Source organism: Triturus cristatus, chromosome 7 (genome assembly GCF_964204655.1).
Source record: "Triturus cristatus chromosome 7, aTriCri1.1, whole genome shotgun sequence".
Classification (NCBI taxonomy): Eukaryota; Metazoa; Chordata; class Amphibia; order Caudata; family Salamandridae; genus Triturus; species Triturus cristatus.
In genome coordinates this window covers 212,139,214-212,164,388 of record NC_140590.1, presented here as the reverse complement: position 1 = coordinate 212,164,388, position 25,175 = coordinate 212,139,214, and the positions used below count along the sequence as shown (strand labels likewise).

Below are 25,175 nucleotides of genomic sequence, written 5' to 3'. Positions count from 1 at the left end.
GCTGAGTCAGGAATGTGGGCGTGTGAAAGTGATGGGCCTTTGAATGGCGCTGTGTGCTGGTGTGATGGGCCCGCGGCTGGCGGTGTGAATGGTTTTGTATGTCTCACACATATGAAAGGTGTATGAATGGCCTGTAAAGAGGTTGGTGCCTTGTCGTGGCTTTACAGCTCACGAGCTGTGAGTCAATGGTTCAGTTTCTCGCCCTTTCAATTATTAACAGTGCATTTCATTTTTGTGAAATCACTTGCTAATACAATTGTATATACTGAACCATCACTCACCCTCGTGCCAAATCCAGCCAGTATGTGTGTGTGCTTGAGGATTAGATGGCTGTGCAGTAATATTGGCCTTTCTGAAGCAGGGTGTACCTTGTCCCTTTTATGAATTTTGTAATGTGTTGTTTTTGTGCCTGGTGGTGCGAATGGTCTTGTGTGTATCACGTATGAAAGGTGTGTGAATGGCCTGTAAAGTGGTTGGTGCCTTGCCGTGGCTTTACAGCTCATGAGCTGCGAGTCATTGGTTCAGTTTTTTCTCCATTCAATTATTGACAGTGCATTTCATTTTTGTGAAATCTCTTGTTAATAAAATTTTATTTATTGAACCATCACTCGCCCTCGTGCCAAATCCAATCAGTATGTGTGTGCGTGTGAGGAATAGATGGCTGTGCAGGAATCTTTGTCTCTTTAGTTTCTCTGCCAAGGTGTATGTTCCATGTTAGAATAACCCACCAACTGTAGATATTGTCGTAAAACCACGGGAGTTCTTGGTGATGTCTCTCTTGTGAATTCCAAAAAGTTATTTTATCCACAATGTCCTGCAAACCTCAAAATGTCTGTCACATTTTCCATGCAATATTGTGCCGAAATTCTCAGGCTGTAGAAACAAACAATGTCAAAACGATCTTGTTTTGCAAGGGGTCAACTGTCTTTTTGGCCTGTGCTCGGCGGCCATCTAGGGAAACCTACCAAACCCAAATTTCCCACCTCCCAGCGTTCCCCAGGGTCTCCTGGTAAAAATGGTGCCTCACTTGTGTGGGAGGCCTAAGTACCCGCGACAGGCAAGGGCCCAAAACGTAGTGTGGTGACATCCAAATTGACAATCTCAAAACCCCCTGGTTTTGCAAGGGGGGGTCACCTGGGTTTTTGGCCCGGTGCTCGGCGGCCATCTAGGGAAACCTACCAAACTGATACATTTCTGAAAACTAGACACCCGGGGCTTCCAGGGAGGTATGGCTTGCATGGATCCCCCAACGTTTCCTTACCCAGAATCGCCTGCAAACCTCAATTTTAGCTGAAAAAATCACTTTTTTCACACATTTTTGTGTGGGAAAGTTGTGGCATCACCGGGCTCACTCAAATTTCCCACCTCCCAGTGTTCCCCTGGGTCTCCCGGTAAAAATGGTGCCTCACTTGTGTGGGAGGCCCAAGTACCCGCGACAGACAAGGGCCCGAAACGTAGTGTGGTGACATCAAAATTGCCTATCTCAAAACCACCTGGTTTTGCAAGGGGGGGTCACCTGGGTTTTTGGCCCGGTGCTCGGCGGCCATCTAGGGAAACCTACCAAACTGATACATTTCTGAAAACTAGACACCCGGGGCTTCCAGGGAGGTATGGCTTGCATGGATCCCCCAACGTTTCCTTACCCAGAATCGCCTGCAAACCTCAATTTTAGCTGAAAAAATCACTTTTTTCACACATTTTTGTGTGGGAAAGTTGTGGCATCACCGGGCTCACTCAAATTTCCCACCTCGCAGTGTTCCCCTGGGTCTCCCGGTAAAAATGGTGCCTCACTTGTGTGGGAGGCCCAAGTACCCGCGACAGGCAAGGGCCCAAAACGTAGTGATGCGACATCAACATTGCCTATCCCAAATGTCGCTTAAGCCTGGTAATGGCGGATATAACTTCTTCGACCCGTATCTCTTTATCCAGACTCTCCGCCTGTGAAGGGGTCAAGGATGGTAGAGAGACCGAATCCAGATATCTCTGCGTTGCAGGTTCATCCGGTGGATCCCCAGCGTAAAGGTCGGCATAGTACCTGCGAAAGAGCTCCGCTATATGGGCCTCCTCCGTGACCGTCGACCCCGAGGGGCCGGTGATCGCCTTCACCATCTGTTTCTGTCGGGCCACCCGTAGCTTACTCACCAATAGTCGGCCGCATTTGTCCCCCCCTGTGTAACAGGCATGTCTGAGGCGCAGCGCTGCGTATTCCGCGCGATCCATGTCCAAAGCCGTCAGGAGCTTTCTCGCCTCCTTGAGCTGCTGCCAGATCCGGGGGGGCCCCCGTCCTGCAGTGCATTTGCTTCAATTCACGGACCCTCAGAGTAAGTTCCTCTCGCTTCTGTCACCGGTTTTTATTATCCGCTGATGAGATAGCGATAAATTCCCCCCGTAGCACTGCTTTCAAAGAAGCCCACTGGATGTTTCGGAATCCTCGTTGTGGGATAGGTAGTCCCGAATCGCGTTTGTGACTTGCGTGACTACCTCCTTCCTGTACAGTAAGGCGTCCCGGAGACGCCAGACCCGAGGAGGGCAGGAAATTGACTGGGGCGTGATCCGACATGGAGATCACCCCCATCTCCGCTGCCGTAGCTAAGGTGCACACAGGCCCCGTGACCAGAAAATGGTCCAGCCGCGCGTAAGTTTTGTGTGCGTGTGATTAAAAAGAGTAGTCCCTGTCAGCAGGATGCAGGCGTCGCCAGAGGTCATGTAGGTCCATATCTACCAGCTGGGCCTTGCATCCCACCGAGAACTCCCCGGCCTGCGGCGAACGATGTGCGGATCTATCGAGAGCTGTGTCAAAGACCATGTTGAAATCGCCTCCGATAATAATGTGCCTGTCCTGTGTAGCCGTGACCTCCCCCAGCGCTGCGCTAAGAAAGCTTTCCTGCCGGTCGTTCGGGCTGTAAAGGGACCCTACCGTAAAGGAGAGACCTGCCACTCTGAACCTATAAACTAATAGCCTGCCCTTCTGTTCCGCCTGTTTGTGGAGGACCTCTCCTCGAAAGTGGCGGGCTACCAGGATCGCCACCGCTGCTGTTTTAGTGTTGCAGGACGAGAAGAACTGTGTAGGGAATGTGTGTGAGCGCAGTCTAAGGCAGTCTCGGGGTAAAAGGTGCATCTCCGGCAGAAGGGAAATATCCGCCTGGGTGCTTTCTAATAAGGACAATACAGCTCGCCGCTTAACTGGGTTGTTGAGACCTCGGACATTAAGCGTTACAATTTTAAGTGTGGTGGGCGTCATGTGGAAGGACAGTTGTGACCGCGTAGGCGTGCAGTAGACCCATGGATCGTGTCATATGTGCCGCTGCCACGGCCGAAACCCCGGACCCGCACTGGACGACCCCCCCTCCCTTTCCTGTTCCCCCCTGCTCTCCCACCTTACCCTTAGATCTCCCTCCCTCCCCCTCCCAACCCCCGTAAAGAACCCCTGAACTACCCGCCCACCCACCCCTCGGCAACGTGCCATCAACTCTGGATCTCCCCTCTCTGAACTTCCCCTCACCAACCCCGTGTTCTTCATAGTCCAAGTCAAGTCCCCAAGGGAACAAGTCTTTGGCAGAGTACTCAAGTGGACGTCCAGCCACCATTCCCGCCCCGCCAGCCCCCACCCCTCCCCAGCCCCCAAACCTGCTAGTTGAAGTTGGCTATAGCGATCTCCCCCCGGAGCGTTCTTATGCTGTCAGTGCTACCTCGCCGGAGCCGGTGTTCCCGGCTACCTCCATCACTGCGCTTTCCCTGCTGGCCCTGATGGTGGGTGAGTCCGGCCTCATGGAGCGCTCGTGGGATCGTCGCCTGGACACCCGTTGCCATCCTTCTCTCCCAGAGCGCCCCCGCCGCTGCGTGGCCGTATCGTCCTCCATCGCGGTGATGCCCAGGACCCCACATGTCTCCTGCAGGGAGCGTAGCTGGTGCATAGTGCCATTCCATCGGAATATGAGTCGAAAGGGGTGACCCCAGGCGTAGGGCGTTCCATGTTCTCTCAGAAAGTCAGTAGCGATTTTAAATGTTTTCCTCTTCTGAAGCGTGATGGGCGATAAGTCCTGGTAGAGGGCGACTGGGTGTCCCCGGAAAGTTAAGGGCTGCTGCTTCCACGCCTCCGCCAGGATGCGTTCTTTGAGTGGAAAGTCTGGGAGAAAGGCGAGAATATCAGGGGGTGGCACCGACGCCCTTCGCTGCAGCCCTACTCTGTGCGCTCTGTCGATCCGGATGGGGAAGTCCTCTGATTCTCCCAAAACCTCTCGAAACAGGTCTCGTAGGTAGCTCACTGCGTCTGTCCCTTCTTCTTTGGACGGAATTCCCCGAACCCGAACGTTATTTCTCCGAGATCTGTTTTCGAGGTCCTCGGCATGCGCCTGGAGGTCTATCTGCTGGTCCCTGAGGCGCAGCACCTCTTGTTGTAATTGTTCGAACTCTTCATCTCTCCTCTGGCCTGCATCTTCCACTGTAGCCACACGCTCTCCCAGGCCTTCCACCTCCCGGCGCATCTCCCGCACCTCACTGGCTACTTCTTTTTTCAGGGTTTGGAAGTCCTCCCTGAGGGAACCAAAGAGGGACTCCATAAATGCCCTGGTGACCGGAGGTTCCCCACTGCTAGCCTCCAACGATCTTCCGGCGAAGCAGGGCGACATCTGCCCCTTGTCAGCTCTCTGCTGGTGCCTGCCCAGCAGTTCGGGGAGAGTGCGTTCCCCCTTCTTCCCTCCTTAGTTGCCTGCCATGTTCGTGGGGAATATAGGCCGCCCGGGCCGGCAGCGCCACCAACACTCCGTAAGGTCCCCTGTTTGCCTCCGTCTCCCCCGGGCCCCTCCGGCAGCTTCCACGTTCCCACTCCTCTGTGGCGTCTTCCTCCGGTCTCGGTGGCTTCAGGCACCCGACAGCAGAAACCCCCCCCGGGCCAGCGCCCGCTCCCCCGTCGCTGCAGCTAGAGCCCCGCGCTCTGTGCTGGTCTATCCACTGTCGGCTCCAGACAGCGCCCCCGTATCTTCACCTGCCAGCGTCTGGGTTCAGCCACTGGGATTGGTGCAGGCCTTAGCTCCCTCCAGACGCTCCAGGCCCCCTGTTGTTTAGAGTCTTGGGCCCCTGTCCACTCCGGTACGTCCCCGGCAGTGCCAGTCCATCCGGAGGATAGCCACCGGGAGGGGGGCCCCTTCACTCCCGCCTCCCCCGGTATCCGGTAGTGAGCCCTCTTCAGTACCTCCACTCCCGGGCAGGCAGCAGGCCTCAAATACCCGGCCGCGTGTGCTTGGACCCCCCGTGGGCCCGCCTCCACTGCTGCTTCGTCTCGCGAGTCGGCTCGCCCCCACTTCGTGAGTCAGAGCCCCACCGCTTTCGCCTCTGCAGTCTCCTGTCTCTAGGGGCCCACTCCTGAGGGTCTGGAAGTGCACCCAGGGCCGCAGGACCGTCGGCCACTCGCCGCACCCTCTCCCGGTCGGAAGAGCCTCCTTACCCGCTAGAGGTGCCGATACCGCTCCTTCCGCTGATCGCTCGCTGCATTCGGTGCCCAGCAGCGCACCACCGCGGGTGCTTCTTCTTGTCTCCGCAGCTTTCCGGGCGCAACTCGTGGGCTAGGCCACCACGTGCCTCAGTGTCATGTTGGGCTCCGCGCGGCGGAGCAGCGTATGTCCCCAGGCTGAATGACACCTCCGGTCTCCGCCTGCAGGCCGCTCTCCCCCGCGGGTCTGCCCGCAGCTCACCACGGCTTGTCTCCCGGCTGCACCGCTGCGTAGTGGTAGGCCACACCCTCGGGCCCCGGCACTTGCGTAGGCTACGATCCAGGTTTGCGTCTGTCAGGCCCGGCCCACCGCTCCGCCTCCTTCTCTCGTGCGAGCCACCGGGCGCTGTACGTTCCTCCCGGGGACTCGAAGCTCCAGTGCAACCCCCTCCAGCACTCCGTGGTCTCCTCCGCTAATTCCCCTGCAGAACAGGGGGAGATTCTGCTTAGGAACCGGGTTTAGGGGCTTGGGGGTCCGGGAGCTTGCAGGGAAGTCGTCCGCTCACCACGCCATCTTGTCCACGCCCCTAAAACAACCTTTAAAGAAAGCTATCCTAGTGGTACCTGTGGAGAGCAGCCTTCAGGCAAAGTCTTTAGAGGAATGTAAAGCAGCTTGTTTTACCACATAATCTCCTGAATTACCAAATGAAAGGACACCACACAGGTGTATATATATCAAATATATATGTATTTATTACTAGACAACTCACTACTAATCTCTTTATCAGATTAGAAGTCAGGAACATATGCACAAATCAACGTTTCACAATAAATTAAGCACAAATATGGCTGGGGCCCTAGGGACGTACCAGACCATACACTAAAAAAGAGACTTAAGAACAACGACTTGCACAGGGACAAGTCCTAGGGTCTTTAGAAGTGTTGGGGCCTCACAAAACCACCCAAGGCAGGTAAGTAAAGGACCCACGGGGGACGCATGCAGTGTGTGAACACAGGCGCGAATCGGCGTTTATTTCAATGGGGCAAGTCGCGGTTACAAATTAAGAGATTAAGGGCACTTCGTGAGAGTCTAAAAGCAAGTCACTTACAGGGTAAGTAGTTCTAGAGCCAACACCCACAGGAACACCGTAGTGCTGGAGTTACCTCACCCAGGGAAGCCGGGAGCATAGGTGTCTTTTGGTGTCGGGTCGCGGCGTCGTTTTCAATGGGAGCCAATGAAGACTTGCTGCTTGTGAAGAAAGAAGTGTCCGGTGGAATCCAAGCCTGGATTCAGAAGAAGGAAGACCTTAAAGCAGAGGGGACAGTGTTCAAAGTCACTTGGCAGTGACCCGGGGCAAGGAAGATGGATGCCCAGTCGTCTGGTGTTTTCAAGTAGTTCACAGGTGTCTTGACTCTTCAGCCACAAGGTCCAGGAGGCATCAATGACAACCAGAAGCTGGATTCCGTGTCTCCCACAAAGTCTGCAGCTTACTGCGGTGTCAGTGACCAGATTGGAGCCAACAAGCCTTGGTAACAGCAAGTCTTGTGGAAAGGACAAAAAGTCAGCGGTGCAGACCAGCAAAGTCTGGGGGTCTCACCCGGCGAAGGTGAGTCAGGGCAGGCCTGGAGCAACCAGGGGAGCCCTTTGGAATTGTAGGAAAGTCATCAGGGGACCCAGAAGCCAGCCGGCAAGGGATCGCGAAGATGCCTCAGGAGGATCCACTCAACAGGGGCCCACGGTCTCTTGGGATAGGGTAGGCCTCTGAACTCTGGAGGGATCCCTGCTAGAGGCTTGAACCACAAGTGGCCCAAAGGACAGGTTCGTAGAACGTCGTGAAGGGGTTGCACTCAAAAATAGTGCATGGTACCCAGGGATTGCGGTTCCTCGTCACTCGTGGGGTCCAATTGCCTCCGTGTCGCTGGGGACTCACAATGGCCTAGGAGAAGTCAGGAAATCCTCTTCCTGGGCTGCAGGGACTTCGGACTCCAGCGGAAGCGGTGGAGTTTGCGACTGTAGTTTGTAGTTTTTGGTACCTGCCAAGCAGGGGAGTCACTCCTTGACTCCAAGGGAGATTCTTCAGTTTTCCAGAGGTAGTGGAACTTCGAAAGTCCAGGATTCTTCATCAGAGTGTCGTCCAGGGATATCTAGTTTGCAATGGCAAGGGTTCCCTAACTTATTCTGGAAGGAAGGGAGGGACCAGCTCTATGACCCCACCTCTGGGAGGGGTAAGCGGAGTGGGTGGCTACACCCACTCCCCTTTGTCCAGTTTCGTGCCAGAGCAGGGGCAGGTAGCCCCAGAGTCGGTTTGAACTGGTGTATGCACAGAGGAGCCCACTGCTCCCCCAGTGCAGGACTTCAAAAGCACTCTAGGAGTGCACCCACCCAGCCCCAATACACTAAACCCTGTCTGGGAGGTGGTCACACCTCCCTGTGACAGGTTACCTATTGTTGGGCCTTCTCCACTGCGAGTTTCGGTCATCAGCAGGAGGGCAGCCCAGTTTCTGTGACTGGTGGCATCCATTTTGTGATGCCAGGGATCTGCAGGATTCTACCGTGTTTCCACAGTAGGTACATGTCTATTCCTCTAGAAGGGTGGGATCATACTCCCACACCAGTTACTGTTACTTGTACACTGGTACAGTTACTGGTGCGGGGGTATGATTCCAAAGTGTTAGACACCAAACACAACATGTTTTGATGCAGCCATTCCAAAGTTAGCATTTACCGCGAGGTTATAATGCACTTAAGAGTATATGGTTTGACCGCATTCACAAACAGCCAGAGAATGGACTCTAAGAGCTGCAGAGGGGCCCTGCTCAGGCAGAGGCACCCCCTCACATGGAAACCAAGCACCCTGCCCTCAGGAATGATAGGGCCTGCCTTAAGGGTGACTGATAGGTTTGAAAGTGTGTGCAGGAGAGATATAGTGAACCTATATCTCAGCGATGAGTGCTAGCACCACCTCACCCAGGCTGCAGTAGCAGGCCTGTGGTGTCAGATTTAGTCTGCTTCCCAGGGGTGGCATAATACATGCTTCAGCCCCTGGTAGACCTGTGAAGTACCTATGCCCTTGGTACCTAAGGTACCATATACTAGGGACTCATAAGGTACCACAGCATCCAATCACTAGTGCACCTACTATGCACTCCATGTCATTTAGAGAGAACAGAGAGGCTGGGGCCCTGATTAGCAGGGTCCCAGCCAGACTATAGCCAGAAGCCAGTGTAAACATCAGAAAAAAGTGGGGGCAACATAAGAGGCAGATCCTACTCTCCTACATTTCCCTAGGTGCCAGCAGAGCTAGGGTTCAAAATCTACAGCTAGGCACTTTGCAAAAAAGGGTCAGTTTTCACTGTGAAAATGTGGTGTGTCCACGTTGCGTTTTGGGCCATTTCCTGTTGCGGGCACTAGGCCTACTCAAGCAAGGGAGGTACCATTTTTCTTGGAAGACTTTGGAGAATGCGGGGTGGGGTTGCCCCGATATGCCCCCAAGTGGGGCAGAAACACTGTGGCTATTTGTTTGGGGTGGGGCATTGGTATGTCCATTCTGGGCAGCCCCCACCCTCACACATAAAAAAGCCAGCGTAATCGTTCTCGTCTAATGGGCTTTTTGCCCCCATGGGGGGGCAGATTGGGGGCTATTGCCCCCACCTTCCCCTCCGGGGGGGCAGGAAGGCTGTTATTTTTGCGGGGGAAGGGGGTAGTGGCATGGGAATGCCCATTTTGGGCAGCCCCCTCCCTAATTCAAATTTGGCCAAAAAAAATCCCTGGCGACTAGTGGGCCAGATTGGGGGCTAATGCCCCATCTGCCCCCCAGGGGGGGCAGAAAGCCTACTAGACGCCAGGGATTTTTTTGAGCAAATTTTAATTAATAAAAATTTGCCCAAAAAAATCCCTGGCGTCTAGTGGGCTTTTTGCCCCCCCGGGGGGGGGCAGGAAGGCTGTAATTTTTCCGGGGGAGGAGGTCGGGGCATGGACATGCCCGTATTGGGCAGCCCCACCCTAATTCAAATTTGTCCCAGGGGGCAGATTGGGGGCTACTGCCCCCATCTGCCTTCCAGGGGCGGCAGAAAGGCTGTAATGGTGGTGGGGGTGGGGGCATTGGTGTGCCAGTTTCGTGCAGCCCCCACCCTAAAAAACAAATAGCATGAAAAAAAATCCCTGGCGTCAAGTGTGCTTTCGGGGGGGGTAGAAAGGCTGTAATGGTGGCGGGGGGAGGTGGGGGCATTGGCATGCCCATTTCGGGCAGCCCCCACCCTAAAATAAAATGGTGCAAAAAAAAAAAACTATGGTGTTTAGTGGGCTTTCTGCCTCCCCGGGGCGGGGCAGATTGGGGGCTACTGCCCCAAACGGCTGTAATGGTGGCAGGGGGGTGGGGGCATTGGCATGCCTATTTCAGGCAGCCCACACCCTAAAAAAAATGCACCGAAAAAAATCCATGGAGTTGTGGGCTTTCTGCCCCCCTGGGGGGGCATTTGGGGGCTACTACATCATCTGCCCCCAGGGGGGGCAGAAAGATTGAATTGGGCCCATCTCTCTATGGGGCAAGCGAAGACCCTTGCCCAAGGGGCCGCTCCCCCCTCCCTGGTGTCTAGTGGGTGGATCCCTGCTTGGGGATCACCCTCCAGGGGCAATCCCCAAGCAGGGATCCACTGGGGAGGGGTACCATTGGAAAGGGGGGATTCTCCTCTTTCCAATTATACCTCTCCCGTCGTTCTACGTGCCCGGGGGGCTGAGATAGCCTAAAGGCTCATTTCAGTTTCGGTTTCTGTGCAATGACGACAGTGCGACGTGCGCGCTGATCGTCATGGCACAGAAACCAGGGAGGGGGCCTTGGGAGCTGGGGAAGCTCTTCCCTAGCTCCCGAGGTCACCGGGGAGAAATAGAACTCCCTCTGCTGTCTGCAGGATTCAAGGGTTACATTTGTGCAGTAAGATAAAATCACACTGAAAAGGCCTCCTGACTGCCAGGGAATTGAAAAGTCTGTAAAATAATTGTTACATGCCTTCTGGGAAGCACTAAATGGTGCTTTTCCAATTTTTATTGAATTTTATGGCACTGTGCTAATACATTTGAATTTGAAATTTACATTGTAGCAATAAATGTATGAATGTGAACATTGCACCACCGAGTCATGTTTTTAGGCCACTGAGACTAAATTGTAAATTTTGTTTGCATGTGATGTTTTGTTTCATAGAGAAGAGTAGGAGGGAAACAGCTGTGCACCCAACAGCATTGTTGGGAGTCTGAAATGCAATGAAGAGCATGCCATATAGTGCTGTCTTCGGATTTGCAGAAATGGGTCTCCAGTTGGCACCTCTTGTTTAAGTGGCAGTGACACATATACTTTAAAGTATAACCCATTGGCTGTAAACAAGAAGAGGAAAAGCAGCTGCATCTCTGCTGGTGTGGAACTGGGAAATTCTCTTACAGAAATGCAAAATAACACCCAACAGTGGGACGGCAATAGGATCCCGCTTGTGTACTCCTTATAGGTTCAGTGGGTAAACATCATGCAGGCTGAGGGCATGCTATAGATCCCTTCTTTAGGGAGAAGAATATGGTCCTCTGGGGTAGTGAATACCTAATGAGTGGAACTAGCTCTCTCGGATCATTTAATATTCAAAACCCCAGCAGGCTTGACGCTTCTCTCAGTATCCACACTTTTGGGCCTGAGGATGCAACAGTAGCTGCAGGAATATTAAAACGCATAAATACATACAAATTGCAGAGATTTATTGTCCACTCCTCAGTCATACCTAACACAGCTAAAGGACCACTATAAGGATATACCACATAACTCAGCACTTTACAGTAGAAAGAGCCAAGTATGAAGTCATAAGGAATGTAAATAAGATTTATTATTAATGATACCTATCAAAGGATAAACTGTTCAATGCCATCCCTGTCAAAGGGAACACACACAGATGAAACAATATATAACGTTTACCAGCATTCAACGCCATGTATATGCATTCACACACACACACACACACACACACGCACACACACACACACACACACACACTTAACTATTATTAACTTAATGTACCAAGAAAATGGAGACAACATATGGAATAATTTACTGGGAGCAAAAGACTGATCTAAATAAACTACAATAACTAACATTCTCTGGATTAGCCACTAGCCTTGGGTTCCAGAGTAGGACGCTGTAAATCACTTCAGCACCTTGCCAAGGGCAGTTAGACCAATTTCGTTGCTTGATGGAGCCAGGAATTTATAGCAAATTGCAACTAAATCGCTTAGAATACTGGGTAGAAACTCACAAGATTATTTCAACATTGCAAGCCGGTTTTAGAAATATTCAAGGCACTATTGACCCCAGTGGTGTAACGAAACTTGAGGGGCCCCCCCCCGCAAGGTACGTGGCGGGGCCCCCTCCGGGCTCCGGCCAAAGTGCTGTTGATGAGGGGCCCTCCTGAAGCTTGGGCGCCCCCTCCACCGCGGGGACTGCAGGGGGCCCGTGTTACACCCCTGGCAGAGCAGAGTTCCACGGCGTTTCCCCCCCAACTCCGTGGACATCCGCATAGCTGCACTCCGCATGCTCCGCCCAGGGTTACTGTTTTGCTCAGCCCTAGACGGCCAGCCAAACAGTCATTGCGCACTTAGGAGTGTTCTACGACTCCTCCCCTGCTCTCCAGCCCTGCCCCGCCCCTCACACAAGCTGCCCCAGCAGGAGGGCAATATAAAATGATAATAACATAACATTATTATCATTTTATTTTTTTCCTCTTATTTGCTGCTTAATGGCAGTGGGGCAACGCTCCTACGCCTTAGCGGAGGAGCCGCCACTGCTTAGTATAGAAAAGTACTGGAACTGAGCTACTTGGCGTGATAGAAGATATTATGGCTATTCCAATACGACCACTGCCCCTGGTGGCAGCCTCTGGATGTGCAAAGGATGTCCTTGCTGGTGTCTGTAAACTCACTACAATGTTCCTGATCCTGGCAAAGAGGTGAGTCGCTATGCACTGGGGTCGCTCTGCTTCGCCCAGCATCCGTAGTAACCGATTTAAACTCCTGCCAGGAGTGGCTAGAGGGCTACTATTCCCTCATGCGGGCGCCCAGCAGACTGAAGGATATATTGTCTCCTTTCAAACTATATGTAGTGAAAAGACCTGATGATTGACCAGTCGGGCGCACCATTGAGACATTGCTGTAATGGTAAACTTTACCTTGATGCACTGTACTGACATGGGAATGTGGGAATACCCTTCCCATTGTGCCCAGAAAAAATACCGCTCTGCACCTCCTTACCTGTCACTTAAACTTTCTTACATGCACCCTGCAAGATACCAAAGCACAGCCTCTGACCTGTTGAAACTTCAAAGAGATGTCAATGAAGAATGTGTGTTTGTTGTTGTAGAATGCACTGAAAGTGGCAATAAAAAATATTTTAAAAAGGATGGGAAGGGAACAGATCACCCCCAGATTTGTAATGGATGTAATGAAAGGGCTTTCTTTAATTCTGTGGAATTGTGTGCCAAGTAGGAACAGGCAATTTTTTTGTCGCATCAGTGGTACAATGGTACATGTGGAAGCAGAGCCTTGTATGGTTTTCCAGGCATACTATTTTGCCTCTTTTGTGAAGAACAAATAAGTATGATCCGTAGAGCTCGAACCATATTTTACACCTTTGTTTGTTAATTGTCCCACAGTTTTGTTTTTACAAGACAAAGAAAATAATTACCAAGTCTGTAGGGATTACCATCTATCAGTAGTAGATTTGTGATATGCTGGGTCACTTTAATTATGCGAATGTGAGGTTGCTGCAGTTTTTTGCACAGATTTTCCGCATTTGCTTCTTAATCTATCACCTGCTGCATAATCTGCAGATGTTGACGAAATAAAATTGCTTCTAGCTCAAACGGTTCAAAAGTTACTAAAAATGCACCAACATGTGTTGCTGTGCAGTGGAAGACCCTTTGCTAAGATTGACTGGTCACCATTGTGTTGCTTATTGTTATATTTGGATGTTAAACTGGTATTAATGAGGTACAGAGAATGCCCCGACAATGTAAAAATAAGAAACTAGCAAAGTAATACTATCACAAAATGTGCTTCATTAAGCCAAATAATTTGCCTTTTTCTGCTGCATAATTTACTCAACCCTGCCTCATAATTTGAACACCACATACAATACAACAACACACCCATCGTAAACTTTAGCAAAGTAGCGCTAGAACTTTGTCAGCAGTTTAGCTTCACAAGGGAAACGCCTCGCATGTTAAATACCGGCCTGTCAATTTGAACAGCTATTGGTCTAACATTTATGACGGACAACATCAAAAGCCACTCAGTAAAAAAGATAAACTGGGAATTATGGCTATTATTATTAACACTATTATTATTATTATTGCTTTTATCTTGTTTTCATTCCCTTCTTTCTATTTTTAGCTTTTCTCTCTTAGTTTGCTTCTTTCCTCTTTACCACCGCTACCTTTTGTCTTTATTATCCTTTTTTGTTCGTATTTATTCCTCATCACACATTTTTCTCTCTTTTGCTTTCTTTTTCTCTCTCCTCTTCCTCATTACACTGCTCTTATTTTCTATCACTCCTCTTCATTCATCTACTTTATTTTTCTCTCCCCCTTTATCTTTTCCAGTAGCTCTCATTCCTTTAACTGTCTTTCTTCTCTCATTTTCTTCCCTTCCATCACTCCCTTCTCCTATCTATTTGTCTCATTCTGTTTCTCTTTTTAATTTTCACCCACTTGTTCCCTTCATTTTGTTTTCTGGTCTCATCCCTTCAATCTCTTACTTCTTTCACTGTCATTTTGTTTCCACCAGTTATTCATATCGTCGCTGTATCTCTCCTCTCTACATTCTCCACTCTTCTGTCATTTATAGCTTCTTTTACTTCTTTCATGGTTTCTTCCTTTCATCCTCGCTAAAGGCAGGTGCTAATATAATCTACATCAAATCTCAGAATAATGAAAGGGTCAGAGCACCTAACTTGTAGATGTGACAGATCTCTGTTTTCCTATAGGTCAGATCACTCCTAATGCTATTTAAGAAAAAACTGACAAATTCCCACTTTCTCTCTCTTTTCTCACCTCCCCCACATTGGTTTTTTCTTCCTCTTCCTCCCCTTCAATCTAGGCAGCTCCTCTCTTTTTTCATCCTTATGTTTGACCTGCTCATGTCTCATTTCTTCTTTCATCTCTGCTTTTCCCTGCCATCAAAATTCTATTCATTACTTTAATAGAATGTACTAATGCTGCCAACCCTAACCTTGAGCCCCAAGTATGAAAAGGTATTGCATATATTTTAAATAATGAATCTACCCCATAACATATCTCTTAAAACTAACCCCTAAATCTGAACTGATTTACATTAACTAAATAAGGATTACATGAATCCATCCTTTAAGGTAACACCTTCCACCCAGCCATGACATCGTTATAACCTCACTAAACATATCACACATACAATATCATATTACATCACCTATATCATTCTCCAGCATTACATTGTTTCCCATGTACAATCTACATGCGAGATTCCCTTTTTTGCAACATCCCTTTGATCTCCATCAGAATCCACTGTATCCCTCCCTACTTGAACGCTAAAGCACTACAGAGAACAGCTCAGTGAGGCAGCACTGGGTCATGAGGTGGGAGGGGGATGTACAAAATGAGAACTTTATAGGGCCCTGATGGGTTGCTTCTGGAAGGCCTGCTGGTGGTTGCGGCTTGCGCACCGTCGCGTGGCTGCATTAAATCAAAAATTGTAATCATGATGATGATTGCCACGGTGACAACCACCTGTCATGATTACATTTGTTTGATTCATTGCAGCCAGGCGGCTGTGCGCACACCGCAACCACCATCCACCGCGCTCTCACTCACAAACTGGGGCAATGAATCCTCGTCATCATGGTCTCCACTGCGCAGGGCCCTGGCAGAACCGAACCGGGCCCGGGGCCTTACTCCTATTTTATCTCGCCTGGCCGCCCCATGATGCACTTCAGTTGCGCTGCGCGCACAGTCGCGTGGCTGCAATACATTCAAAATTTGAATCATGATGATTGTCACGGTGACAATCATCATGATTAATAACTTTGATTTATTGCAGCCACGCCACGGGCGGCCCGCGACTGTTGTGCAAGCGGCAACCACTAGCCACCTCACTCAGGTCTCACTCTAACTGAAGATATGTATCTTCACGGTATCCATTGCGCTGTATGGGGCCGGGGCCTATATTACCTTTGTTTTTTAATCCAAGCCCCGACGCCCACTGCCCATGACGATGCATGCATCCATCCCATTCCACCCCGACTGGAAGAGACAGACTCACCTGCGCGGGCCGCGGAAGACCGGGCAAACAAGGCTAGCCAGGGGCTAGAAATAATAAAATTATGGCCGGTGGTCCCCGTCGCACTATGGCTTTCAATAGTCTCTGGCCTCCGGGATACCTCTGCGCCTCACCATTCACGCACACTATTCAATTGCGTGAGTCACAATGCGCATGCCAATTATTGGTCAGCAGCCCCACCCTCAGGGTGAAGAGAAAGACTGCGCAGATGCAGCGGCGGAGACCTGTGCACGCTGCGCAGTGCGCACCATTACATTTTACCATTTAATTTATGAAATATGAAGACAAGTCTAGAGCGAGCGTAAGTGTGTTACATAACCTACCTATTTATGAATAACCTAACCCTGGCGGTTACAGATGTGTAGGACTTGCTGGCTCCGCTGAGGGTGGCCCCGGGAGCACGGGCCCCCCCGCAACGCGGGGGCTGCGGGGACCTGTGTTACGCCCCTGATTGACCAAGCCATGAAACTGTAAGTGGCCTAAAATATAGGTAATTAAAAAGCTCAAGGTTGCACATGATATTCATTGACACCAAAACAGCATTCGATTCAGTCAACAGGCAGCAGTTGTGGCATTATTTGCTAGACGTGGGCTTCCTAGAAAAGCTTGTGACTGCTATAAAGTCTATTTACCAGGGGTATAAATGCAGCTACAGTCAGATATCGCTCCGGTGGGGAAACAGTCAATGCCTGCATCAGACCAAGCTGTGTAGTTGCACTAGCCCTATTTTAAATCTTTATTAGTGATGTTGACAAACTCGTATTGTCTTTTAATTTCGATGTACCTATCTGTGATGGGCTAAAGATCCACATCCTTTGATCAATCAATCAGGGAATTTTAAGCGCGCTACTCACCCGTGAGGGTCTCAAGGCGCTGGGGGGGGGGGGGGGGGGGGGAGGGGGGAGGGGTGATTGCAGATCCGTTCAGCTGAAGAGCCAGACTTGAGAGCCTTCCTGAAGGTTTTTAGGGATGTGGCGTGTCCGATGTCTGTCAGCAGCTCATTCCAGGTCTTGGCTGCAATGTGAGAGTACGATCGTCTGCCTGCTCTAGCTCTGTGGATGCGCGGGGTTTCATCTCGTGCGAGATTAGCAGATACAAGATTTCTTTTGGGTACATAGAAGTTTATTCTGTCGTTGAGGTATTTGATTCTGTTGTTGTGTAGGCATTTGTAGGCATGGTTGAGGATCTTGAAGGTGACCCTCTTATCTACGGGGAGCCAGTAGAGTGTCCTCAAGTCAGGTGTTGGCTGATGTGTTCGTGTCGGGGGATGCTGAGCAAGAGTCTGGCCACAGTGTTCTGTATCATCTGGAGTTTGCGGAGTAGGGACTTGTTGATACCGTCGTAGAGAGCGTTTCCATAGTCCAGTCTCCTGGTGATGAGTGCGTGGGTGACTGTCTTTCCTGAGGTCGGTGTGGTCGGCCGTGGGCTTGTTGAGTAGGAGCCTGACTTCTGCATGCTTCCAGTCATCTGGGAAAGTGCCTGTTCTGAACGTGGTGTTGATGGTCCATTGCAGCTCAGGTGCGATGGTGTGCGCGGCCCTGTGGTAGATGTGCAGGGGGCAGGGGTCGTGGGGGCCCCTGAGTGGATGCCTTTCCTGGTCGTGGCGGTATCCTCGGTCGTGATAGGTTTCCAGTTGGAGTTGGTGGGCTGGCTGGTGTCTCTCAGGGCGGAGGGCCGGCGGTGGCGTCTCATGGGTGGTTGACGAAGTTGTCGTAGAGTGTTCTGATCTTGAGGTGGAAGTAGGTTCCAAGCTTGTCGCAGAGGTCTTGGGACGGGGTGATGTCTGTGGCTTCGCTGCGTGGGATGGTGAATTCCTGAATGACACTGAATAGTTCCTTGGAGTTGGCGGAGTTGTCAAGGATTTTGTTTTGGATGATGTTCCTTTTGGTTGTGGTAGTCCGTTATGGCGTCCTTGTAGGTGGAGTAGCTGTCGGTTGTCTTGGGTTTCCTCCCGTCCTTCTCCAGGCGTCTTCAGGTGTTCCTGGCTTTTTGGAGATCGGTGGTGATCCAGGCGGCTTCCCTGAGGCGCTGTTTGCCGGGGTTTTGTAGCGGGGCAAGCTCGTCTGCGCAGTTGGAGATCCAATCCAAGTGTGGAGTTCTCTGGCTGTGATGTTTGCGTCGGATGCCCCGGTGGGGTTGCCTCGTGTGAGGGTGGAGTTCAGTTGCTCGTTGGTGACCTTGCCCCAGTTCCTTCATGGTGGGGGGGTTGTTTTGGTTCCTTGGGTTTGTCGACAGTGAAGTGAACGCAGTGGTGGTCGGTCCATGGTGGTTGCGTTGTGTGGCTGAAGTGAACGCAGTTGCCTGCAGCGAAGATGGGGTTGAGGGTGTGTCCCTCTCTGAGTGTAGGTTTGATGACAAGTTGGTTGAGTTTTGCTGAAGGTGGTGAGGCGGAGGGTGCTCTTGTGGGCGATGGCGAGGCCTCCTCCTCCCGGGTGGTTGGGGTGGTCCTTCCTTTGGATCTTGTATCCGTCCGGGATGGTGGTGTTGATGTCGGGTGCAGAGGCGGCATTGGTCCAGGTCTCCGTGAAGAATGCAATGTCGGGCGAGAGAGAATCGAGTAGGTTCCAGATCTCAATGGCGTGTTTGTGTTTATGGAGCACACGTTGAGGGTGTAGTCGGTGCAGGTGTCAGGTGTTGGCGGTGCTGGAGGTAGGGCTGGTGGTGAAGGTCACCTTTGGTGATTTGTGCGCTATACAAAAATCTTTGACATTGACATTGACAAGGTCTGACGGCAGTGGAGGCAGGAGAACTGGCCATGGGTCGAGTTCGGCGCAGCCTGTTGGCAGACTCTGAATATTCCGGGGTTGAGTGTGAGGAGGGCGGAGTGGTAGCGGTGGCAGGTCGTGCATCCAGGGTTGCTGGCGCTGGTAGCGGTCGACTCTCAGACTGGCAAAGACGGGCTTGCCTTAGGTGCACCTTCGGCACGCCTGCTGCGCGATCGCCATTAAGTAGGGGAGAGGGGCGGTACTATTGGCTGGGAGGCAGGAGCTGTGCAGGTGGGAGGGGCCACGGGGCGGCAGCAGCGGGAAAAAGCAGCAAAGAAAGATGAAGTAACAAAAGTTAAAGGGCTACTGTAGGAGGAAGGGACACTAAAAATGAATTACCCCGTAAAGACACTAAAGGTTAAATTAAGGCACCATGCAGGCGGAGACAGGCGTGGCTCTGCTGTGGCCGTAGTCCGACTGCAGCCGTGATCCCTGAACAGGAGGAGGGTTCAGCACTGCAGCGAGGCGTCTGGTTAGCGGAGCTGGTGCGGAGAGTGTGGACCCACACCAGAGGTCACGGTCCTACTCCCTTTGATTGCTAATGATGTGGTAGTCTTGGCCCACACTTAAATTTCAATGCACAAATTAAGAGGTTTTAAGATTACTGCAAAATGAAGAATCTTAAAATTAACGCAGAGAAAAAAACCATTTATTTGCATATGTGAAGATGTAATAAGTTATAGTTCACCACTACACCGAGCACAGGCGGTATCATACAGAGGAGGCAGTGAGGAATGTTTGCCATGCTCAAAGACATATCTCAGAGAAAAAGCAAACATATACTAAAAACCTAACGAAAACGTCTAATGTTCTCGTTCATTCTTACACTTTTGAACTTCTGCACAAGACTGCATCATTTCAATGCTTATTGCTTTTTGTGTAAGTCTCGACAATGCAGTGGTTATTGTCACAGATGTTTAGTAGCGCTAGCTACATTAAATGGGCTGTTTATAGTCCTTCCTAATGTTGACAGATAAGAAACTAGAGAAATAAGAAGGTTCTCAGGTCGAAGCTTCTATTTCATTCCATTGTCAGTTACTCATGTTTGTTCCTTGAAGTGTTTGATCAAAAAGCTTATATGATTATATTTAGTACATTCCCCCTGACGAAGAACCTGATAGGCCCGAAATGCATTGGGGATGTTTCTTGCATTTGGATTAATATCCAGTGACCATGTTAATGGTATTGAAACGCTTTATATGAATCCACATATATGAAGAAAACGTGATAATATTCAATCAATCAATCATAGCATTTGTATAGCGCGCTACTCACCCGGAGGGTCTCAAGGCGCTGGGGGAGAGGGGTCCGTTACTGCTCGAAAAGCCAGGTCTTGAGTTGCTTCCTGAAGGAGAGGTGGTCCTTGGTCAGCCGAAGGTGGATGGGGAGGGAGTTCCAGGTCTTGGCTGCCAGGTAGGAGAAGGATCTTCCTCCGGTGGTGGCTCTGCGGATGCGTGGTACGGCGGCGAGGGCGAGGCTGGTCGATCGTAGCTGGCCGGTGGGCGTGTAGAAGGTCAGGTGGTTGTTGAGGTACTTGGGGCCCAGGTCGTGGAGAGCCTTGTGTGCGTGGGTGAGGAGTCTGAATGTGATCCTCTTGCTGACGGGGAGCCAGTGCAGGTCTCTCAGGTGGCCGGAGATGTGGCTGTGTCGGGGGATGTCCAGGCCGAGTCGTGCGGAGGCGTTCTGGATGCGCTGGAGTCTTTTTTGAAGTTTGGCTGTGGTTCCGGCATAGAGGGTGTTCCCGTAGTCCAGTCGGCTGGTGACGAGTGCCTGGGTGACCGTCTTCCTGGTTTCGGTGGGGATCCATCGGAAGATCTTACGGAGCATGCGTAGGGTGTTGAAGCATGATGATGAGACGACGTTGACTTGTCTGGTCATCGAGAGGGAGGAGTCCAGGATGAAGCCCAGGTTGCGTGTGTGGTCCGTTGGCTTGGGAGTGGCGCCCAGGGCAGGGGGCCACCAGGAGCCGTCCCAGGCGGAGGGTGATGATCCCAGGATGAGGTCTTCCGTCTTGTCTGAGTTCAGGTTCAGGCGGCTTTTCTTCATCCATTCGGCGACGTTTTTCATCCCTTCCTGGAGGCTGGTTCTGGTGGTGGCGGGGTCGTTGGTGAGGGAGAGGATCAGCTGGGTGTCGTTGGCGTAGGAGATGATGTTGAGGTTGTGTTGGCGTGCGATGGCTGCTAGGGGGCTCATGTAGACGTTGAAGAGGGTTGGGCTGAGGGATGATCCTTGTGGTACGCCGCAGATGACTTCGGTGGCCTCGGATCTGAATGGGGGGAGGTGGACTCTCTGAGTTCTTCCGGCGAGGAATGAGATGACCCACTTCAGTTGCCTTCTCTTGGATCCCGATGTTGCTGAGGCGCTGTACTAGGGTGCGGTGGCAGACAGTGTCGAACGCTGCAGAGAGGTCCAGGAGGATGAGGGACGCTGTTTCACTGTTGTCGAGCAGGGATCTGATGTCATCGGTGGCTGCAATCAGTGCGGTCTCGGTGCTGTGGTTGGCTCGAAAGCCGTACTGCGAGGGGTCGAGGGATCCGTTCGTCTCAAGGAAGGCGGCGAGCTGTCTGTGGACGGTCTTCTCGATGACTTTGGCAGGAAAAGGGAGGAGCGAGATGGGGCGGAAGTTCTTGAGGTCGGTGGGGTCCGCTGTTGGTTTCTTCAGGAGGGCGCTGAGCTCAGCGTGCTTCCAGCTCTCCGGGAAGGTGGCGGTGTGGAAGGAGGTGTTGTTGATGTCCCGAAGTTGGGGTGCGATGATGGAGTCGGACTTGTTGAAGACGTGGTGGGGCAGGGGTCGGCAGGTAATCCGGAGTGGATGGTGTTCATCGTGCGGGTGGTGTCTTCGGTGCTGACCGGGGTCCAGGCGCAGAGGGTGGTGGTGGGGGGCGTTGGTTCGGCGATTGGGTGCGTGGTTGGTGCGCCGAAGCTGTTGTGTATGTCGGCGATCTTGCGGTGGAAGAACGAGGCGAGTGAGTCGCAGAGGTCTTGTGAAGGAGTGAAGTTGTTGTTTCCGGCGCTGAGGTTGGAGAGCTCTTTGATGATGCTGAATAGTTCCTTGCTGTTGTGGGCGTTGTTGTCCAGTCTTTCTTTGTATGCTGTCTTCTTGGTGGTGCGGATCAGCTGGTGGTGCCTGCGGGTGGCGTGCTTGAGGGCGGTCATATTGTCTGTGGTCTGGTCGTGGCGCCAGGCTTTCTCGAGGGTGCGGCAGTTCTTCTTGGAGTCCTTGAGTTCGTCGGTGAACCAGGGGGTTTTCTTGCTGCCGGGTCTGCTGGGAGGGTTCTTCATTATGCGAGGTCGTCGGCGCAGGCGGTCAGCCACTGTGTGAGGTTGCTGGCTGCTTCGTTAAGGTCGGTTGTGCTGGCGGAAGGGTTCCGGCTGAGGGAGGTGGTGAGCTGCTCAGCGGTGATCTTGCTCCGGCGAGGAACCTGTTGCGTGTGGTGGTGGGTCATGGTTTTTCTGAAGCTGAAGTGCACGCAGCTGTGGTCAGTCCAATGAAGTCTGGTAGAGAGGCTGAAGGAGATGTGTTTGCTGGATGAGAGACGGGGTCAAGCGTGTGGCCGGCGTAGTGGGTGGGGGTGTTCACGAGTTGCTTGAGTCCGAGATTGGCGAGGTTGTCCAGCAGGGTGGTGGTGTTGCAGTCCTTGTTGTTCTCCAGGTGGAAGTTGAGGTCCCCTAGGAGGATGTAGTCAGCGGAGGGGAGGGCGTGCGGGCTGATGAAGTCTGCGATGTCTTCGCTGAATTGTGTGCGTGGTCCCGGGGGTCTGTAGATGAGGGTGCCTCTGAGGGTCGTCTTGGGGTCGGAGTGTATCTGGAAGTGGAGGTGTTCGGCGGCGGTGAAGGTGTCGTCGGAGTTGGTCGTGATGCGGATGGTGTTCTTGTGTACGTTGGCGATGCCTCCTCCAGTCTGGTTGACGCGGTCCCTCCGGGAGATCTTGTATCCATCCAGGATGGCTGTGGCGATGTCGGGCTCTGAGGAGGCGTTCATCCAGGTTTCTGTGAGGAAGGCGACATCTGGGGATGTTGTGTCGAGGAGGTTCCAGAGTTCGACGGCGTGTTTGTGGATGGAGTGGGTGTTGAGCAGGATGCACTTGAGGTGGTTGTTGCTGGTGTTTGGCTTGGTGGGTGCGGTGCAGGTCCGGAGGCAGGTGAAGTTGCAGGCTTGGCAGGTGAAGGGTCCGTGGGTGCGTTTCGGGGTGGCTTGGTAGCAGGCGGGGTTCCGGCCGGGTTTGAGTGCGTTGAGGGCGGCGGCGTCGTAGGTCCGTTGTGTGGGCTGGAGTCGACTGGGGCCAGGGGTCCTGGCGCTGAGCGTGGTCCAGGCGCGGACGGGCGTAGACGGGCTTGCCTTCGGCGCGCCATCGGCGCGCCCGCTGCGCGTGCTCGCTGCGCGGACTCCGCCATAAATGGCGAAGTGGGAGGGAGGAGCAGCTGGGAGGCGGGAGTGGGGCGGCGAATGGGGGTACAGAAGTAAAAAGGGGGCGGGGCCGCAGGGGAGCAGCGGCGGGGAGCAGGGGGAAAGGAGAGCGGGAAAAACGGGCGAGGGAGCTGATACACAGGGCAAAAACGGGCACTACAGAGCACAGAGACAGGCAAAGTACAAAATATAAACAGAAAACAGAATACAATACGTGGCAATGACAACAATACTTAGCGGGAGCGGCGCCAAAACACGGGCGGAGAAACCGGCGAGGGAAATGCAAATCTCAGCTGCAGGGCAGCGGTGATCTCGAGGCACCAGCGGTGGAGCCTGGCACACTCACGGGGAGTCGCGCAGTGTGTGGAGCGACCGGCCCTGAGGCAGGGACAAATGTCACAGCTCACCACCGCGCGGACTCTGCCATAAATGAACAAGTGGGAGGGAGGAGCAGCTGGGAGGCGGGAGCGGGGCGGCGAATGGGGGTACAGAAGTTAAAAGGGGGTGGGGCCGCAGGGGAGCAGCGGCGGGGAGCGGGGGGAAAGGAGAGCGGGAAAAACGGGCGAGGGGGCTGATACACAGGGCAAAAACGGGCACTACAGAGCACAGAGACAGGCAAAGTACAAAATATAAACAGAAAACAGAATACAATACGTGGCAATGACAACAATACTTAGCGGGAGCGGTGCCAAAACATGGGCGGAGAAACCGGCGAGGGAAATATTGTGAAATAATGTATTTGTTTTAACATGAGTATACTTTAACATATTCCATCAAAGTAAATAAAAAAAATTGAGAAGATGGTTCAGCCTATATACTTTAGACAAATAAGCCTGTGACTCCAATTAAGTGGCTCTGTGCCTCCTGACTCTTCTCAAAGTGTTGAGGACAGCAATACTATATATATATTGAACTCCAAGATAACATTAATGCTCCAACGTTCCTTCACAACTACAAGTCTCACTTCAGACCACGCTGCAGCATGCCTTCTATACTTACATATAGTAGGCGATTCTTTCTTGACCACTGATATTGCTGGACCTATCAGCCACCTTCAAGATAGTCTACCATCACACTCTGTTATGCATCCTGGTGTCTTAAATAGCATTCATTGACAATATGCTTTATTGGTTCTCCTCCAAACAACACCAGTTTGTTCACATGGGCATCTCGGCATCCCAAAAGATCCTGATCCTCTGCAGAGCTCTCCAGGGTTCAGTAGTCACTATCATCTTCAACTAATAAATGGAGCAGCTTTGTGCATGGCTGTCAGATAACTGCATTAGAATTCACCAATATGCAGATGATAAACAACTCAACTTAAGTCTCCTTGCTTTCAAACATCCAATGCCCCAGATACTGCCTGTGCTCGATCCAGACCTGGGTGTTCGATCTAAGGGTTAGTCGAACTATGACAGAATTTCTGTTATTTTCCAAGAACAACACACAAGAAACAGTACAAACCTTGATCAATAACATTAACCTTAAAAGATTCCAACACCAACTCTCAACAAATGTCAGGCCACCTGGGTTCACTTTGGACACCAACCTCACCCTCGAGGAACAAACAAAAGGTCCTGGTATCAGCTCTCTTTCATTAAGAAGGTGAAAATATTTCTTCCAGAAATCAACTTCAGAACTGCTATTCAGGCACATGTACTCCACCATCTTGAAGGTTGCAATACTCTGCAACATGTAATTCCTTATTTCACACTGACATCCCTTAAGGGCATGCTGCACACTGCAGTATGTATTATCAAAGGCCTGAAAAATATGATCACATCACCCCCATCCTGAAGGCTCCCCTTGGAAGCCTGCACCATCTTCAAAAACAGATGCATCATTTACAAAACCAGCATCCGTTCTTATCAAGTAGAAAAGCTCACCATCTCCGGTGCTTGTCAGTACACCTGGAGACAGGACACCATCAGATTGGAGACTGTGTGAAAAAAAACGATGCAGCAAGCCTGTTCTACCTATCCATCAGGACGGCCCCAATGCTGTTCTAATTTAAGAAAGTGATAAAGACTCACCTCTTTAGGAAACACTACCTCACAATGCATTAACCGTCCATATCACAGCCACTTCTTCTATCACTGGTTAACTTTATGCTCGTCTTTGACCCTTTACAGCTCTTTGCTGACTTTTGGTTAGGTTTGAACTACAGAAATAGCATGTACATATATACATCTGCCCGAAGGTGTTATTTTTCTCCTACGTCATTTATAGATATGT

The 25,175-nt window shown here is 51.6% G+C and overlaps 1 protein-coding gene across 11 annotated transcripts in view; it reads left to right on the top strand.

Annotated features, from left to right (window-relative positions):
* Positions 1-25,175, top strand: part of LOC146809242 (B-cell receptor CD22-like) — a 481,112-nt gene that overhangs the window by 275,412 nt on the left and 180,525 nt on the right. The gene's annotated exons all lie outside the window — the stretch shown is intronic.